The sequence below is a fragment of the Thunnus albacares genome, chromosome 17 (genome assembly GCF_914725855.1).
Source record: "Thunnus albacares chromosome 17, fThuAlb1.1, whole genome shotgun sequence".
Lineage (NCBI taxonomy): Eukaryota > Metazoa > Chordata > Actinopteri > Scombriformes > Scombridae > Thunnus > Thunnus albacares.
In genome coordinates, this window is record NC_058122.1 from 13,978,840 (window position 1) to 13,995,804 (window position 16,965).

Consider the following 16,965-nt stretch of genomic DNA (forward strand, 5'->3'; position numbering starts at 1 on the left):
CGATAAATCAAGGTGTTAATTGAACTATCAAGGGATAGGGATTAATAGGGAACACTAAGCATATATACATTTATACAACTTAATTTATACAATGAATGAATGCATGAATGAATGGGTAAATTAAATTAACAAGTTATTGCCGGCAGAATGAATTATTTAATGAATGAATGTTATCAAAAATGAGTCAAAAGCACACTGAGGGGGCCAAGACTAACAGAAGCCAATTAAAATTTAATTTTGAATAGCTCTTTGTATCAACTCTCAAACAGAATGCATGGAAGATGGTTAACTCTAACTGTCTCTTCATGGAGGGCTGATGATGATGAGACAACCTCCCCAGGGAGTGCAGCATAGCACAAAGATCTTCAGGGGGGCTGAGGTGACAGCCAGATGAGAACATCTGTGGTTCAGTGGAGCACTTTGGTGCAAGACTTCCCAGGACAGTGATCCAATGCTGGAACACACAGCAGGGGTGTGTGTTCCAGTCTTGGTGCATTCAGTGGCAGGCTGGAGAGTTGAAACTGGGGCTCTAACTACCAAAGAGTCTTGAAACATTTTTTTAAAAAAAGTTGACAACATAAAAAAAGGAGATTACAAAAATAATAGATTATTCATATGGCAAACGGCATGCAATGGCTAATGGTACTTGGCCTGTGGCTTTAGGCATCTATTCAGTCTTTCTTCTTAGTTGAAAGTTTCTTTTCTAGAGCTCTCAGCCAGAGTAAAAAAGGGACAATGCCTGAAATGCAATGAATGGACCATCACAACAAGGCTGGCAGAAAAAGGGGAGAAGTAGCAGCAGAGACCAGCAAGCACCAGACAAAAGTTATAAACCGTCTTATAGTCTAGGAGCCATGTTTTGGAAGAAAGGGGTTCCTTAGTGCTCTTTTGAGGGAATGCCTTGGATTACTAATTAATACCTTTGTGTGGAGAGAGAACTGGCCTTCAGCTAAAAGGGAAATAATTTTACTCTTGTCTTATACATGCTTGCAATTGGATACTGACTCATTTCTGTCATCAGTGCTGACATCTCATGAAAACCAGTGGGAAAACACTTAGAAACTGCAATATTGATTAACCAAATAAATACAGAATAAAATCAATACCTTCATTTTCTAATCTGTAAAAACTATTAAAAAAGGTCTACATGATCTTAGCACTGAACCCATAGCTAAATAATAAACTTACACTGGTTAATATCAAATATACTCATGTGCTACCTTGTAAATTAACAGATTTTGAAACACAGTTTGAATTTCCCATATCAAAATAATTAAATTGTTCTGAAACATAATAAAGGTAAACATTGGTTAGACAAGTCAAAATATTTAATTTTACACATTTTAGTAGCATTTTGTCTATTCTAGGTACTCATTGTGAATAAAAAGATGAGAGGAGGAGAGGTACACACTCAGAAAGGAATGTAGACTTCTTCCAAAATGTATGACTTTAGAGATAGTGTGAGTGGAGGGTGATTCATCCAGGTTGGGGCAGTCTGTTTGTATCTGAAATGAAAAACAAAGTTGTTAATTCCAACTGTCCATTTTCCCTTTGTGGCTGGGAAAGGCTGAGTTTTTAGTTCTGTTCAGTGTTTTTTCCAGACATCCCTCATGCCTTTAGGTCAGATGTCAGACTACACAGACAGACTGTTAGACCAAAAGAAATCATAATGTTTTTGAAAGAATTTTAGCTTCTTTTTGTATTCCTGGGTTCGTCCCGAACATCATGGTGAGCATGACCTCATTGTTGTTCTCTGTGTTTACTGAAAAATAATTACTTTCAGCAAATCCTTTAAGACAGTGGTTTCAGAAAATATGAATGTCCATATGTATGGTAACACATTTTCATGCTATATTAGTTAAGTAAGATAGCATATTATTTTTATGAGCTGAATTACACTGATGAAGCAACGTATTAAAACATAGTGCTGCAGCACTTCAGTTACACGCATGACCTGTGTGATGATAAAACCTAAGTGCTGTTGCACAGTACATAAATGGGTCATATGAATCATACAATATAAAGTGGATTTTTGAGTACTGCAATAGTGGCAGCAATAAAATTGTATTTTTATTTTATTGTGTGTGCAGTGATTTATGAAGCTCATGTGTTAATGTAGCTCATTCAGCTACACTGAATGAGTTCATGTCCTTTTTTATGTGTCAACTAATGCTTAACCACACCTGAAAATGCACAAAGAAATGTGGGCAGGTTGTCCATGTGTTCACCCTTAAAAAATTATTTTAAGTGAGACTTGGTTTTATTTTTACAAAAATGTTATAAGGGAATCAGTATCACCTGCACATGATAGAACAGATATATAGGCAGCTGTATACTGAACTACAGTATTTTCAGCAAGTAGATTTTAAGGTGACCAAATAACAGCAGATTATGTTCAATGGAAATATTTTACACACATTATACACTATTACATCTATCTCACACCTCAGCCAAGCTGCCAAGGGTCAAATCAGAGCAGAATGAAAAACTAAGTCCATACATTTTTGCCAGATTTGCTATTTCTAGTGTTTTCATTGCTTTGGGATAAGTTAAGTGTTCCAACAGCCAAGTGATTTTCTGAGATTGATGTAAACAGCACCTGTAGAGGCTTAACTATGAAATTCAGGAAGATGGGCTGTTACATAACCCGAGCAAACAGATTTTGCACTGGTGGAGATTGGCTCAGTGTAATATTCAAGCTCTCTTGTGCCAGAAAGTGTATACGTATGTTTGTTGAATGGTTGCATGGGCAATGCCAGAGAGTAGGGTTGCCACCTTGCTGAAATGGAAATACAGAATGCTGGCGGGTAGTGAGTCTACTACTGAAGTCTACCCGTCAGTAGTAGACTTATCTAAAGATATAACATAAAAATACCCTCATACTTGGTTGTGAGAAGTCCTATCCATACCATACGTAATCACATCAAGGAAACTGCAACGGCTTCAACCATTTACCAGACCAATTCTCGCTCTACAATGAGTAATCATGTCAGCGAATAATAAGCAAATAAAACATAACCCAGCCAGGACCCAGCCAGCTAGATTTTGGCCTAAATGCGCACACTCAGCTGGACCGTAATGGCCAGATAGCTGTGAGGCTTACAGGCCTGCATGTCAAACAATTTAAATTTATTTTTAGATACGCAACACAACATGTGCAATTGCTCACATATTTAACTATGGGACTCATAGCTCTGCACTCCAAATAATTTCTGTTTTGCAATCATCTATGCAAATATTTATTCAGATCTTCTTGCTTTTGTCTACCTTTCAAAGACCCATTATTTCAAAAATTAAATAATTGTCATGGTAAATGTTCCAAGATTATCAATATAAACTCTGTATTTGTGTGTGAGAGTGGAAAAGCTTGATAGACATAGCAACAGTTACTAATAGGGAGGAGGGTTAGCAAGCGGTCAATTATGCACTTCAAATCCCTGTGCTATAACCCTATTCACAAAGTGGCTCTGCTGTGCACACACGGTAGTAATATAATACAACATAACACTAGTTATATGGGGTTAAGGTGAGGTGAAATCAATGTCTAGACAGACAGACACAGCACAGGTAACAGATTTCAGACAGGCTGAAAACAGAACTGATATTTTATTTTAAAAAATGCAAAAGGAACAGATTTTGAGGACAATTTGTAGCACAAAAAGCTGTTGAGTAAGTTTCACAACTGCCACTCTGATGCTAATCAACTCCCTGTGCACCCTTGTGAAAATTTGTTTTCCAAGTTGTTATGACTGGTCTTAAGGACGAACTAATACCAAGATGAATCTTTATCATCTTGTATGACAGTCACATCATTTCAGTGCCCCTAGAATGTTGTATCGTCTAGTCCCTAGAACCGCAGCCATAGTAGGTGTTTTTTCCTCTTATTGCCAAAGGGGGCAGCATTGAGCTCATTCCACGCTTGAAAACAAACTTGGTCAAGGGACATAAAAGGGAAGACTAACCAGCCCCGTAACTGTGAATTCAGTATTCACAGGTGGGCCGGACTTTAAACATGATTGGAAACATATACTTTTACAGGGTGCCTGAAAACACATATCACATGACCATTCATGTACACTGGGAATGTGCATACCAGTGTAAACACTGAAAGTCAGTAAATCAGTCTGCACTGATCTAAAATTAATGTGGGTAATTCTTACAGTATCTGCTGTCCACTGCTGTTTATACTGTATGAAAAGCTTCTCCTTCAGTTCATTAAGTCCCTGCAGCATCTGAAGGCAGCAGGACTGGTATGTTGATAAATTCACAGGCTCTGAAAAGTGTTGTTTACCTCCATTAAATCACCTGATGACACCAGGCTGACACTATAACCACACACACCCCTACACCAGACTGGTCAACTCAATATTCTGCTTTTTTATGAAGGAGACTTCAGGATAGTAGGGCTCATCAGCCTCTTTTCCAACTTTCTTTTTAGAAAAAGTAGCATCTCATGTTTCATCCTTGAAACACATTGCAGTGCAAACACTATTGTGTAACATTAATTACTTAACTATGTGACTATGTAAGAGGTGAGATACATTAGAATTATTGCTGAAATAGTGTTGGTCAGATATAATCATATAAAAGGCTTTACCAAATCAATCAAAATTCTTTATTTTTTTATCGTTTATTATGTTGTTATAGTAAGTAACTGATGGAAAACACTAATCCATCTGTCTTTGGGTGCAGATTTGTGGTGATGCGTGTGCATGTTGTGACACTCTGAACTGTCCAGACATTTCCTGAAGAAAAGCTTTCCTTTTGTTGAGCTGTCATTATCGCATTTAACTGTTACTGGCACAACTGTTTCAGAGCCATGAGACCAGTGATGTGACTGGCTGAGAGAGTATTTATTAATCACCACATCCACTGATTTATATTCATCTTCACTCAGCCCTTTTGCATGTTGCGCTGCTGCACACACGTACCAAAATAGTATGTGCGCATAGAGAGGCCCACACAGTCCGTGCACCAGACCTACCATGCTGTGCTTGCCATTTATTATTCAAATTTCAACTGAGGGTGCAAAATATTAAATTGAGGGGGCAATGAATGCTTTTGCACCCTAGTAGAACAAGGCCTGGATCATCGTTTTCAAAAGTCTCCATTTTTGCCCGTCCAGATTAAAACACAATCCCGAAGTTTTCAAACTAAAACAGGGTCAGCAGGGTTTTCAAAAGTCTTCATTTTAGGGGTTTGAATGCCGGCCTTGTGAGTAAAAAAAAGCAAACTATCAGCCTAGCTAACTGTGTCCTCTCCTGGTACTGCAAGAGTTACCTATGACTATTCCAGCTCTGAAACAAAAATTAAGATGCTAGTCCAGCCTGAGAAATTCAATGAGCAAACAGCACAGAGACAGTGAGCGTTATCACTGCAACAAAAAACAGCTAATTTCTTAAGCAAAATACAAAATCCTCCTTACAAATAATTGCATCATCACACAAGCTGTGTGTGCACTTCAGCAGAATATGATGACAACAGGCTAGGATGCAAAACACGTGACAGCCACTCCCTCGTACCACACAAAACCAACAAAATCTCATGTAAGCCTACACATCATGACAGCGTGCACCCAGCCAAGCAACCATTAGCAACATGTGCATAATCACAGCTGAGTTGGTATATTTACAGATTGACCAGTAATTCTGCATAATGACTGTTTGGCAGTGGCAGCCAGAATACAGTCAGTTGGCACAGCGGCCTATTAGATTTTAAATAATTTACACTTTAATGGTCGCATTACATTACTTGAAAACAAAGTTCTGGAGTTGAAAAGCCTTGGTTTTCTGCACCAAATTAGCTCTGGTGAAGGTCTTCCTTTGCCAATTAACAACAACTTTTCATTAAAAGTTAACCTTGAAAAGGGTATGGATAATAAATTCGCAATGATGTCCTCCTCACTAGCGGTAACATTACTCAGCTTGTTTATCTGTTTATCCCCAGTGGCGGGTTTAACCCTCAACCTCATAGGTCACCTTTAATCTCACGGTTATGTGTGGGATTTGATGGTTGACAGTAGGCTGCTAAATCACAATGAAATTATGCACCAAAAGAGGTGCAAATGTAAGCACAAATGCAAAACAAATATTTTTTCTTTTTGTGGGGGGCAAACACTTGGTTTGAGGAAAGAGAGCTCTCTTTGTCGCAGTTTGCTGGTCTAATGAGCAATAAGTGCAACAGTTTGTCAGCCTCTCTGTTAAATTATTTGTTAATCAGTGGTCTGTGTGTAGTTATAGTGTGTGATTTGCAAGTGCCAGTAACTCAAACTCTGACTCTTGATGCAGGCTTAAAAGAGGTGACAGACTGATGGATTTGGATGGAAAATGCAGCATGTGGTTGTGATTTATCAAAGAGACTCACCAATAGATGCATGTTGATTCACTGGTGTGCATAGAGCAAGTTGCTGTCTGCTTTGATGCTCCCCTGCAGCTGATTTAATTTTACTGATTATATCCTGTATTGAAACATACCTGTATGATTATGGGTGAAACTTCGCCAATACACAATACAGCAATCTGATTAAACATTCATGCACGCAAACATAATGTTTAAATGAATGTGCATAATGTTTGTGTACATGAATTTCATTGGATTATTGTCTCCACTGTGTTGGCCCCAGAGCTCTCTGTGTTCTTGGCAACTTAGATGGTTGATGTTGTGGTTCTCTGTGTTTGATCCATATTTCACAAAATATCCAACTCCGAGAGACATGTTGAGAAAAGGTGGACACCAGAGATGCTGGAGTTTGTGTGTTTCTGTATATATGTTATTCACTATTATAGCAGACCTGTCATATATTTATATTGTGGCAAAACTGAGTGATTCCTTTTTCTTGCTATTCAGAAATAGACCATGGACATTTATGGTGTGTGGGCACTCAGCAATTTTATTTTATTGCAATATTTTCTGAAGAAAAGCTTAATGAGATTAAGTAGACTTATATCTTGTTGAGAAATGAGTTGAGAACTTAGTTTTATAAATTTAGAGGGTTCATTTGAATTTGACTAATTACCATATTCACTGATAATATGTTGAGAGGAACTGTGTGTTATCAGTGACTAACAGAAAAACTCTAGATTAGCCTCATTAAAACATTTAAAAAATGTGATTTCATGCGGCAAGCGTTGACATGTCATCCAGTCTTTAAGGAACATTTAAAATATAATAAAAGGATGTTTTGATTTTCACATTTTTGTACTCAAATATCAAAGTGAATTAATGAATTGATGTTATTGTTGCAGTATAGTCTAATTACATGTTTCTGCTGATATATAAAGCTCCTCTCTGTCTTGCCACCCCTCTAAGTCACCCAGTAGCCACTACAGTTCAAAAAACCCAGGAGCTGTCACTTGATGGTCGACAGCTCAGGTTTTGTGGTGACAAACTTAGCTGTGAAGCATGGCAGCTATTGTTTTCTCAAGCAGAGAAGACATCAAAATCTGTTAGCAGTGGTAACCACTTGAATACAATGGAATATACAGCGAATCATTTAGTTCCAAACTTCTTACTGCTACAAAAGAGAATACTTCCACTTCTCCTCCACAGGAGTTCCCAAATTGCCTACATCACACTAAGCGGCCATCATTAGTGTGAGATGCTCCTCTGAAAGTTGTCGCAGCCACTTCTGTTCTCTGTTCTCTGAAGGTGTCATGCCACTGGTGTCCTCCACACTGACTCAACCTCTCCCCTTCCTGTTGTGTGCCCCCCCCCTCCACCCCTCACTTTCACTTGTCCCTTTTCACAGTCTTTCTCTGGCTGGGAGAGGATTTGGCAACACCCGGATTTAAGACAGCTGTGCCATGTGAGATAAATGGAGCGGAATGTATCCCAGACATCAGATGATAATACTGCGGCACAGATGTGCCTGCACTTGTTAATTTGTTTGAGCAGATATACGCCATAAGCTGGGCATAGATAGTGACCTGTGCTTAAAGGCTACTTGAAAACATCCGATATGAAGGAACATTGTAGTGGTGGTGGACGTGTGGTGGCATAAGGTAGATTTGTGTTTTGAATGATAATAAAAATATCAAGAGGTCATTGATAGCTAAAATTAGATAATTAAGCGTCATTCTGTGTCTTTGTTTCACTTTCACAGGAAAACCAAATCTCAGTATCTCCACATTCACTAGGAAATCAGTTTGAAGGAATTTTGAGGCCTTATATTTTCTCAATTCCAAAAACTTTAAAAGATTTTTAAGGACCTTCAGAGCCTTGAAATTCATTCACTAAAATTGAATTTGCTTTCTCACATTCGTCCATCACAGCATTCACAATGTTGAATAAGTGAATATAAGTCTTTGTGCTGGAAATCTTTAATGCACTTCGGACCAAGTGTCCATCCATTTAAACATGCCACATTTACAAACACAATACAAGAATACCAATGACAAAGAGCAGCAGATCACAATGTCTCAGGCACGCTGAATTTGTAACATTTTTCAGGCGGCTTAACTACAGTCTTATTTCAAAGCTGCAGTTCCTTTCAAAAACATTAATCAAACTTATTTAGACTCAGTAGTTGTATTTTTGAGTTACGACAACATTTTTGATCAGAATTTCTGAACCATGCCTGATCCTCATAGCAGCCTCACCTTTGATAAGCAAGTTCTGTTTCTGAGAACTGACAAATACATCGAAAATCAAAGTGAAATTTTGTCAACATGGAGAAGGTAATCCATGCCTTTCTCTTTCCTTACCTACTGAGAGCACTCACCAGCATCTTAACTCCAAACAGGGAGACCCTATAATTACACACATCCTGGTTTCACTTCACTGGTTACCTGTCTCTTTGGAAATTGATTTCAGCATTTAGCTGATGAAATTTAAAGCTCATCTAGGTTTTGCGCCTACAGACATTAATGATATTTTAATCCCACATGAGCCAGAAGACAGCTTGAGATCCTTGGGAAGAGCTGTTCTGGCTATACCTTAGTCAGAGCAGAGTATGGCTGGTGGATGAGCATCAGACATTCTGAAAAAATAATGATGGCAGTTAAATTAGAGCTGAAATGGTTAGTTGAGAAAAAAAGGCAAATGTTTTGATAATTGTTTATTGTTTAAGTCATTTTTCAAGCAAAAATGCCAAATATTCCTCAGTTTCAACTTCTCAGTTGTGAGGATTTGCTGCTTTTCTTTGTCTTTTCTGATAGTAAACTGAATACGTTTTGAAATGTTTGTCAGGCAAATATAAACAATTTCACCTTTGGCTTTTAAAAATTGCAATGAGCAATATTCACAATTTTTTGATATTTTATAAACAAAACGATTAATTGAGACTAAAATAATTCAGTCGCAGACCAACTTTAAACACTTGTTTTCAAGCAATTATTTGCTTTTAACTGTTTTCTGTTATATTTTCAGTCTCTGTCCCTTGTGTGTTTCTTTTGTCCCCTGTATTTTGTCTCACAGTACGTTTGAGCTACTAAGCACCTTTTCGTTTAGCAGGACAATCTTGCAATTTTCTTGCATTCCTCGTTGTGCCCATGTCAGCGACCAAAACCCATAAAACCTAAAGCAAGGAATCATTTATTCAGAGTTTGAATTATTCAGAATTAAACATCTTCTTGTCTGCAGAACAAACTCTGCAACAAATTTTGCCTAATCACATCCGGGCTTTCATTTTGGTTACTATAAGTTTCTTGCTCACTCTCTCTCTCTGTCTCTTTCTGTCTCTCTCTCTCTTACCCTTGCCTGGTTTGCAAATGTGTTGGCACATCTACGTATGTATTTTGAATAGAATGTGTGCAGATTGTTGGCATAAAGCAGTGACGTAGGCAGAAATTGTATTTTGGATGGGCCAATACAAAAGTGGGTGGGCCATCTTTTCCCAGAAAAATGGACATGAAATGAAAAGTTAGAAGAAGAAAAAAGAGACAAAAAAAATGAGCGACCAGGTTACTTTGCAACATTCTGCATCACAAAGGCAATACAGCAAAACACTGCCTATCCGACATGCTCAACCAACAGAGCATCAGTCTATAAAGGCTGTACACAACAGTATGGACAAAAAGCCGTCTTTAGCCTATCCAGCCTAAAATACAGTATATATGCATCGATAAGAGCAGCTGTGCATCGGCTCTACAGCACACGGCACTGTTAATTAACTATTTTATTGCAGAAAGTGGAAACTAAATGTAAGCTGTTGACAAAACCAGAAATCGCATATGTAACATATCCCTTGTGCATTCATTATAGCCTACAGCCATTATTGCTTCAGTACTGGTCAGCTCATGAAAAAACAAATTTGTACATTTTACAGAGAACTGAACCCTTACACTCTGTTTTATCAAGAAAACTGTCCATACCACTTTGATGAGTAGCACCTTGATTTTATTTAAATCTCCTGACACGTCAACAGGATCAGTCAGGATCTAATGGTTTGGTTTGAAATTGTTCAGAGTAAAGCAGCCTTCCTGATAAATCCTAAGCTCCATCAGAGCTGTCTAAAAAATTTATTTCAGAAGATAAAAGTTTAATTCTGTTTTCTCTGAAGAGTTTCCTCTGTCCTGTCAAGTTGATAACTACAGTTTTTAGTAGTCGAGCTGCCGGAGACACTTCTAACCAGCATGTGTCAACCACGTCTCACGCTTCATTTCCCTACTCCACTATGTTTACGTGCAGGATCTATATTTGCCAGACCGGCTCACACACGAAAGAAAAAAAATAAAAATAAATAAAATATATATATATATTGCAATAACACAAGTGGGCCTATATTTTGGCAGCCACACACGTCATGTCATCAATAAATAAAGTTTATATTTATTTCCTCATATATATATTTTATATGTGTTACAAAATGCATTTTGATCAAACTTGGCTGGGTGGGCCAGTGAGTAATGTGGGTGGGCCAGTGTCGCCCAGACCCATTACTGGCTACACGCCTGGCATAAAATATCACCCACTGGCTCTGAAGGCCACAGTCATATAGCATTCTTTTTGTCCTCTCAGCCTCTTCCTTACTTTCTGCATCAACATCAGATATTCTTTTATAGCAGTCTCAGAGGGAAACGAGGAGGGAGGCTGCGCACTGAGCGCTGACCCACACTGAATGCAGACATTCTCCGCTCTACCCTGCTCTAATTCCTAATTTTACCCACAGTTGTACATGCAGCTCAAAGCGTTCACACAGTCCGCCTGTCACTGCTTCTTCATTCACCACATTTTTCATCACAGAACAAACCACAGAGCTGTGTTTTTTTTTTGTCTGTTTATAAGTCACACCTGTTCGAACCCAATTATGTGACTACTCTGTCTGCTGGGTGACTGAGGCTGAGTGACACATACAGTGAGGCTGCTGGAAGGAATACATGACCTTCTTACTGTGAGGCAGCAATGCTAACGACTGAGCCCCCATGCTGCCAGACAGACAATCACGCACACAGACATTTGTTGTTGTTTAAACAAGAACATTTATTGCCAGTGGCTTGAGATTATTATGGGGAAGATAACTTGATCTCAAAGCAATTATCTTTGTTTCAGGAATGTTCCATTAAAAGTGTTTTTTATCTAAAAATAAAAGAGAATAAGGGAGATAATTAGAGGTGCTTCAATCCAACTTTTCCCTCCTGATACATGAATTCAAACTTTCTGCCAATTCGAGCTACCAATTCAATACATGCTCTTGTTCCAGAATTTAAAATGTGTGTATCTTGCTGTGTTTAACATTTTTATGTAAGGTTACATAAAGCCAAGGATTGCTATGGCACTAAAAGAATTTGCAGCTTGCTGTGACTGAATAAATGCCAAATGTCATAAAATTCCATGTCTGTATCACTTACAAAGTGTCAAACTATATTTAATGTGAATACTTTATCCGTCTAATATTGTCTGTATTGGTGCTAATACTGATCTTGCCAACAATACTAACAGGAAAGACAAATGGTTATAGAAAAGCCTTGAAAATAGACAAAATGATTTTTACATACACATTCTTCTACCCTTGACTTATTGTCAATACACAGACTGTACACGGATGCTTTTTCAATGCAGTGGCTCGTTGCTTGCAGTAATGATTTAGCAAAAGAATTTTATGCCTATCCAATCACTGGAAATGCTCTGTCAGTCACTTGATGCAAAACATCCATAAAATGTCTCTTTCATATTTCAGGGAGATATTAGAAAACATGGCATGGAATATAGAGATTTTTCTACTGTGTTTGCCATACAGGCCTGTTAGTGTTGTGGCAAATCTTTACATATAAAACTTCTCTTGTTTAGTATTCATGGAGAGATTTTGCTTTAGTCTTTTGGATAAAGTTAACCATGAATATAAATAAGGAATGTATATATATTCTAAAAATCAGGTTATCAAATACTTGTGAGGATGGAGAACTTTTTTGGAAACTCACTGCCACTGTCGCTGCATCTAAAACAATATCCTCTCTGAGCTCTTACTTTCTCTTCAGTACGTGTTAGTCCTATTTTCCTTACTCGGTACCGTGGTGTGTATTTTGGAGCTTGACGTATGAACTTAAAGGGAGACCTTCTTCTGCAACCTAGCCGTGTTTGTGTGTGTGTGTGTGAAGTAAAATCCGTGACTTGACACAATGAGTCACTGTATTTGTGTGTATTCAGTGTGCGTATGTGCATATGTGTGTGTTTGATGTTCTTGCTCTCTGCGAGGACGGTTAGGTATCATTGTCTTCGACTGCTGCTGGAAAGACTTCTGTGGCTCCCCATCCGCTGTGGGCTGACAGGAGGGACTGCTATATGACAAGCCATTGATGTTTAGATGATCTAAGAGGACACTCTCTGCTCTCTCCCTCTCTCTCACAGTGTGTGTGCGTGCAAGAGAGAATAAGTGAGTTTGAAAAAAAAAAAGTTATAGCTGATTGTCTTTTGAAAGCAACTGAGATTTGATCTGAAAATATATCTTAAACTCCATCTGTGTCCCCACATGAAAATCTCATTGAAATCACAACACTAGATATAAGAGAGGGAGGAGAAGTAGATGACCACAGTGAGACTACCCAACTGCTGCCACAACTACATTTGCATGCAGAAGACAAATTCAGTTGCCTCCTCCCACTCATGTAAACAGATACGGTACATACTAACAAAAATGAACAGGTGCACGAAGACCTGATAAAACAAAATCCCAAATGGCAGGGGCCTGAAGTACAGATAAGTAAGTAGTTTAAACTTCCACTGAAAAGTTTTTCTTATAGCTAAAAGTTAGTAAAAATATAAGTGCAAAAGGTATCTTCAGTTTTTGTGTGACTGCAGCAGACAGTAAACCAACACAAACCCAAGTAGACTGTGTCAGAATCAGATTGGCATGATCAGTATAGGGGAAATTAGGAAAAAACATATGCATCATAATGTGAAATGTTGTTGATTTAGTAAAGAATGAGCTGAGGATGAGGATGCAGAACCCTGGCTGGAGAGAGAGAAGATCCAGAGAGACTGAAAAAACATTACTGGGTGAATCTTTCACACTCAAGTGATTACTGTGTTGCTTTAATTGATTTTTGCCTGTAACATTTTCCAGTTTGAGAAAGTTTTGGATGATGCAAAACTGGAAAGCTGGAATTCACAATGTTTTTTATTGGTAAATTGTTGTTGTACCCATCTGTATGATAGGATATAGTGAAAGTGCAATTGGCTTTTTCACAGCAGGTATTTTTGAGACAGAAAAATGACAGAATCATTGTTTCAGCAAGTGCAACAAAACAATATATGTTTACATCCTAGTGACAAAGACATCCAGGGGCTGTAGTAATTATGATGGGAAAGGAGGACATGAGTTAATATTATAATAGAGCGACAGAGTCCACGTAGGAAGGAGGTCCGGGTGGATGGATGAGTCAACAAGTTAACATTGTTTTTTTTGGAAACTATGGCTCCTTAGTGTCCCTTAACCTTAATCTGCGGTTATTATAAAAACCAAGACAATGAAGGTCCCCTAAACTTAAAGTATTTATTTTAATCCAAAACACAATGTTTCCCTAAACTTAACCAAGTGATTTTTGTGTCTAAACCTGACCAAACATGAAACATATTTATTATCCAAAAGTGAGTTGTAATGTTTTCGAAGAACAGACAAATGAGGTTGTCAACAACTAACAATAGAGGCGTCAGATCAGAAAATGCTTCTATGTGTCGCTCTGTGCGTGGACCAATGACATATTTTGCCATCCAATATGGAGTACTTGTTGACATTCTGACTTGTAAGTAGGAAAAGCACAAGTATTACTAATAACTTAAACAATGACTCAAGTGTCACAGTAAGTCTGATCACTGAAATACACCAGACATGGACCTTTTTTTTTCAACAATGCATCATCTTACGTCACTCTCCCCATCCCAGCCTATTCTCCAGCATAATAGTGCATATATGATGTTGCACTGTTATGTAAAATAAGAGTTATTCTCAAAAAGGACAGATGCATATTTGCAGTTTCAAGCTCTGTGCTACTTTGAAACCATCCTCAGGAGCAGGTAGAGGTGTCAGGAAACAGCTAATAAATACCAGGTGTGCCAGCTCAGCAGCATCTGTTAATGTCTCAACATCATGTAAAAACTTTCACTTCCTTTGATATCCTTCATCTTTTTTAAATAGTGTTGTGTCCAGAAGGGAAAAAAAAATTCTTAATGCGTGGCCTGTTTAAAAATTGTATTCTGATGTTTGAAGTTTGGTTTAGGTTGGCTGTTTTTTATGTCTAACATATTGTTTTTGTTCTGAAACTTTGGCTTTGGATGCAGGCATAGAGAGGAAGGAGTGAAGGACCTGAAGCTTTGGAGGCCAGCCATCATCAACCACTTAGCAATTTCATTCAGACATTTAATCTAATTTATTATTTGGGTCAGTGCACGTATTAAATATTATATCACTGAATGTGATTTAAACTTTTTTTTTATCTCCCCCAGCATATGAATTCAGCCCTGATGGAGTCTCTCAGAGATGTCACCAAAGACTATGAGACAGCAGTACTGCCCTGTCCTCCACTGCACCGGAGTGCCTTTCCAGATCCTGCCAGCAGATCACCAAACACGAGGATGATTTAACACAGTCCTGTGTTAAATCATCACACTTGATGATTTAACACAGTGTGTGAAACCCAGCACGGATGTTGTGGTTCTCAGTTTGCAGTTTGACATTATTACAAGTCAGATTAATTCTTCAGTTGAACTCATGTTTACCAAGAGGTTACATTTTCAGATTCATACAGACTTTGTTATTTATTTATTTATATGTGAAACCTGGTAAGAGATTTATATGAAATTTGGGGGAAAAATTTAGATCATGAATGACTGAGTGATGGGGTATTTTGAACATTTTCACTATTTATTTATGGTTATTATATTTTTTTTAAAAAACTGTCTCATGATTGTGTGTCTCTGTGGGTATTTTGATGTATAGCCAGGCGCAGATTGAAACATTCTGAAATAGCTAATTAGTTCAATTCAACTCAATTCAATTTATTTATATAGCACCAAATCATAACAGAAGTTATCTCAGGGCACTTTTCACATTGAAATTAAGCACTGTGCACCTTTGGTGGTATCCTCCCTCTGCTTTGTAGTTGTTTTAAAAGGGTAAATTGGTATTTTTTCATTTTACCATATACTATGTTTGAGATACATCCATTAAAAACTTAAATTCAGTATATAGGATCTAGCATATTTCATACCAGTGTTTTATAGGTTAGTGGTTTCCTGCTGTTACTCTATGTGTTAAAACACTTACTGATCAGTTTGATGGTGATAGTAACTTCCAAGTTAGTGTTTTGAATTTTGGTAGTTGGATTAAACCTTGGTTTACATGTGTATTACACTATGTGCCTTACTTTACTCAGTGCAGTTGGAGAATATTAGAATGTACTAATAGTTTTTATTGATGTAAGTTTGTTAGTATTAGCTGCTAATGCCTGCAGGCCATTAATGCAGCATCTGTTTGATAATTATGAAGCTGCTCTTAACAGCATAAGACTTTAATACATCCAAACACTTGGTTGTTATTGTGATAACTATTAATTGTCACCTAAATAAGGCCATTGAAACCCTTTGTAATGTCCTCTGTTGTCCTGTTAAAAACCTAGATTAGTTATAGATATATATGTGTATATATCTATAAGCTAACGCTGGTTAGCGTCAGGTTTGACAGGTCACACATGTCTGATCTTCACTTCAATAAGTGATATACCATAAAAATGTTACCTAGTTATTTGATATTTTTATCAACAAGAAAGTTAAACCACTTCATAAAAGTGACACAAGATGTTCCTTTATCTTTGCTGTTTTTTGAATATATTGTATTGAAATCTAGGCATTTTCCCCATTGTTTTATTATATCAGTAGTTAATTATAGTAATAATTTCTTGGGGTTTTTTTTTCAATCAAATCATGGGATATTAAATCGGGAGAGAGCAGAGCATTCATACAAAGACTGCTGTAAAGTAGGTTTTCATGGTTACAGCGGCAGGTCAGTATGACATGAAATGTAATGACCAGGTAGTACATAGATACTTTTCCCCCTAAATACTTTTTCCCCTTGTAAGAGTGGGCTTCTCAGCCAAATTATGCATATTTATCATTTCATGCCTTACATAAATAATCAGAAGTGTATTTCAAGTGAATATTAAGGATGTGGTCAGCTTGAAGAACTGGGTCCCAGTCTAGCTGTCACTTTCTATGTTATTAAAAAAAACTGAATTTGTGACGCCATGCAATGTAATATTCACACATGCAAATTGGAAATCCACCCCCTTTCTGTGTAAATAATGGTTGTACAGTAAAAGCTTGCAGCTAGTAGACCCAAGACTCTCCATCTATACCTACTATTTTCAAATACATTTGCCATTAAAGCACAAAAACCGTGCTTTAAAGCCCAAAGCTAAAGGTAAGTTCAAGGTAAGGTGTAGTCTTTGTAGTTAAATACTATCAACAGTGGCACATTATTACGAAATCTCTCCTAAGGAGGGCTTGCAATTCGGACGTCAGTGCAAAAGTAAACTT

At 37.6% G+C, this 16,965-nt stretch overlaps 1 long non-coding RNA gene across 1 annotated transcript; it reads right to left on the reverse strand.

The window, feature by feature from the left end:
- Positions 1–999: 999 nt before the first annotated feature.
- Positions 1,000–15,274, reverse strand: LOC122966337. The gene is made up of 3 exons (XR_006398370.1): positions 15,182–15,274; positions 10,585–10,586; positions 1,000–1,011 (listed from the first exon to the last, which is right to left on the reverse strand). It is a non-coding gene; the product is annotated as an uncharacterized LOC122966337 (long non-coding RNA).
- Positions 15,275–16,965: the final 1,691 nt, after the last annotated feature.